Raw genomic sequence first — 3,761 nt, 5'->3', positions numbered from 1 at the left:
TGACAACATTAGCAGTATACAGTTGGCCAGGAACCCAGTCTTTCATGCTCGTACGAAGCACATAGAGGTCCACTACCACTTCGTCAGAGAGAAGGTCTTAGCAGGAGACCTTGACCTTGTTTATGTCAGCACAGAGGATCAGGTAGCTGACATCTTCACCAAAGCATTGGGTACAGAGAAGCTCCGCAGATTCAGGGCTTCGCTTGGTGTACATGAGATGGAGTTGAGCTCGAGGAGGAGTGTTGAGATATCGAGCTCGTCTAGTGAGGCGGTGGCCACTGATGACCCCCCTGGGGGATAGGCCCCACACTTACACCACTGGCATGGTTGGTGAGATCTTAGGTGATATGCAGCCAGTGGGATGACAGGCTGTGTGACAGTCATTCTAGAGACTGGCATAGTTATAGCGCCAGCTCATTTAATCGGGTTCACACTATAGAGAACCCGTGTATGTATTTGGTTGAGTACCTTCATATTGTGTGTACTCTTATTCTTGTATATGGTGTGTTGCGTGTTGAGTAGAGAAGAAGAAGATTTTCAGCCTCTCACCTTGTGTGTTCTCTATTAGGGTTTTGTGAGTGTGTGTGTGTGCTTACAAGAGCTCAAGCTCTCTTCCCCCCTGTATCTTTTCAAGTACTTCTCCAATGAGTTATGTGAATTTTTGAAGAAGAATGGTATTCGGAGATAGTTTACATGTAGATACACTCCGCAGTAAAATGGAGTTGCTGAGTGGAAAAACAGGCACATTGTTGAGATTGCGCGAGCATTGATGGAAGAGAAGAATATTCCACATAGCTATTGGGCTGAGGCTGTTTCTATAGCAGTATACATCATGAACAGGACTCCAACTGCAACCATACATGATGTAACTCGAGAGGAGAGGTTTACTGGCAGAAAACCAGATTTGTCTCATCTGAAAGTCTTTGGATGCATTGCATATGTGCATGTGCTAGATGAGCTGAGAACTAAGCTGGATCCAAAAGCTGAAAAATGTGTGTTCATTGGATATTCCCTTGAGCAAAAGGGATACAGGTGTTATAACCCTGCTACACGTGAGTTGAGGGTAAGCAGGGATGTTGTCTTTGATGAGATGAGTAGCTGGTATGCTGCTGAAAAAGAAGCTGTTGGGGCTGATGTGAGTGGAAGTGTGGTTGCACAGAATGCAGTTCAGCAACAATCATAGTCTTTGAGTGGACCAGGAGAGTCCTCATCTAGTGGGTCTGTTGATAGACCATGGAGTGGTGGGCTGCGTCATAATACCAGTCCTGCAAATGTGATTAGTACATCATGTAAAGGAAAAGAGAAAGTGGTTGAGCCCCTTGGTATGCCTGACATTTTTGCAGAGCATTCTCATGTTGATGGAGAGTCTAGTGGCTCAGATATGAGCCTTAATGATGAGGAGCTTGGGATCCCAGCTATGAGAACACTTGGTGTAAAGAAGGCTATGGAAGCCATGAATGAAAAGCTACGAAGATCTGGGAGAGTGAAAAACCCTGTGTGCAGAGGTTTACCTATGATGGTTATGTGGCACATCAATATGCATATATGGCAAAGGTTGTGCAGGTTGTTGAGCCTACATGCATTGATGAGGCTGTTGGAAATGTGTGTTGGGAGAAACGATGGATAAGGAGATGAATGCACTATATGGAAATGAAACTTGGGACTTAGTGCAATTGCCTAAAGGCAAGAAAGCCATTGGATGCAAGTGGGTGTACAAAATAAAACATAACAGTGATGGAAGCATAAACAGGTATAAGGCTAGGTTGGTAGCCAAAGGGCATGCGCAGACATATGGCATTGATTATGAGGAAACTTTCAGCCCAGTTTGCCAAGATAGCAACATGAGAGTTGTGATAGCAGGCAGTGGCTGCGTCAAAGCAATGGTCTTTACATCAGATGAATGTAAAGAATGCATTCTTGCATGGGGATTTGCAAGAAGAGGTGTATATGTTGCAGCCACCTGGTGATGAGGATGTGAGTCACCCCGACCATGTTTGCAGGTTGAAGAAAGCCTTGTATGGCTTAAAACAGGCACCAAGAGCATGGTCTGACAAGATTTTTGAATATCTTGTCACTATTGGCTTTCATGTAGCCAATGCAGATTTCTCGCTGTATGTGAGACATGGTGATAGTTTGCTTGTTGTCATCTATGTAGATGACTTGATCATTACGGGGAACCATGATGCAGAGATCTTTGATGTAAAGATCTTGCTTAGATAGAAGTTCGAGATGAAGGATCTGGGGGAGCTCAAATATTTCTTGCACATTGAGGTGATTAGGTCACCACATGGTATTGGATTACTGCAGAGACAGTATGGCTTGGACATGTTGTCCAAGTATGGTATGACAGGCTGTAAGCCTATTTTCGTGCCATTGGATCAGAATGGCAAGTTGAGTGCAGATTCAGGAGAGATCTTGGAGGATCCTACTATGTATAGGCGCATAGTAGGAAGCTTGATATACATGACGATCACCAGGCCAGATTTGAGCTATGCTGTTGGGTTGGTGAGTCAGTTTATGCAGGTTCCACGGAATTGAATCCCAGTTTGCAGTCCGTGGAAAAAGAAGAATATATGAAGGTAATACATAAATTTCTAGATTTGTTTATTACCTCATATGAAGAGATCCGAGGATTCAAATGTGAACCAATGCCAATAGTATAAGAGGGTGTGAAGCCAGTATTTCAGAAGTTGAGAAGAATAAATAGAGAGATATTGCCTATGTTGAGAGAAGAGTTGAGTAAATTATTAAAGGCAGGATTAATTTATCCAGTAGATCACTCATATTGGGCAAATCCAGTGGTCATTACTCCAAAGCATACAAGCCTGGATTACAGGTGGATTACAAGCCTCTAAATGCTGCAACAAAAAGTAATCACTATCCTCTGCCATTCATTGATGACATTTTAGACGGGGTGGCTGGATACGAGAGGTATAGTGTATGCGATGGCTTCTCTGGGTATTTTCAGATTTCAATTGCTGAGAAAGACCAAGCTAAAACCACTATCATTACACCGTGGGGTTGCTATTGTTATCGAGTAGTACCATATGGTTTGAAAAATGCGCCCTCATGGTATCAAAAGAATACTGATAGAGTACTTGCACCTCTTACAGATGATTTTGTGAGAGCTTTTTTGGATGACATATGTGTATATAGTTCTCAAAAGGAGCATGGCGCGATAAATTGGAGCAAGTATTTTCTAAAATGGATGATGCAGGTGGACAGTTGAATCCTAAAAAGTGTCATTTAGGATGTTCAAAAGTGAAGCTGTTGGGTCATATGATAACTCAAAATAGAATTGAACCTGATCCAGAGAAAATAAAAGCTCTTATCTTATTATCTGCACCATCAACATCCAGGCAGCTGCTGCAAACTTTTTTCCAGAAGGTAAAGTATATGGCGAGATTTATTCATTTAGTATCTCAATTGCTTTATCCTCTTCAACAGACCATGAAGAAAGAACCGTTGCAATGGAATGAAGAATGCAAGGAAGTGTTTGAGAAAGTGAAGGAGTTATTGGGAGGTATTTCCAGTGAAAGAGCCCCAGATTTCTCCCAGGTCTTTTATGTGAATCCATCTTTTGGTCCGGATGTGGTTGGAGCAATTTTAATGTAGAGAGGAGATGAGTCTAGATACATGAAACCCATATATTATGCAAGTAGAGTGAAGACAGAAGCAAAAAGGAAATATACAGAGGTTGAATTAGTTTTATCAAGTCTGGTATATGCCTGCAGGAAGTTCAGGTCATATCTCCTGACGAG

Source organism: Cibotium barometz, chromosome 2 (assembly GCF_041138505.1).
Source record: "Cibotium barometz isolate CiBa-2024 chromosome 2, ASM4113850v1, whole genome shotgun sequence".
Lineage (NCBI taxonomy): Eukaryota > Viridiplantae > Streptophyta > Polypodiopsida > Cyatheales > Cibotiaceae > Cibotium > Cibotium barometz.
The sequence above is the reverse complement of the archived record's forward strand: the minus strand, read 5'-3'. Positions refer to the sequence as shown.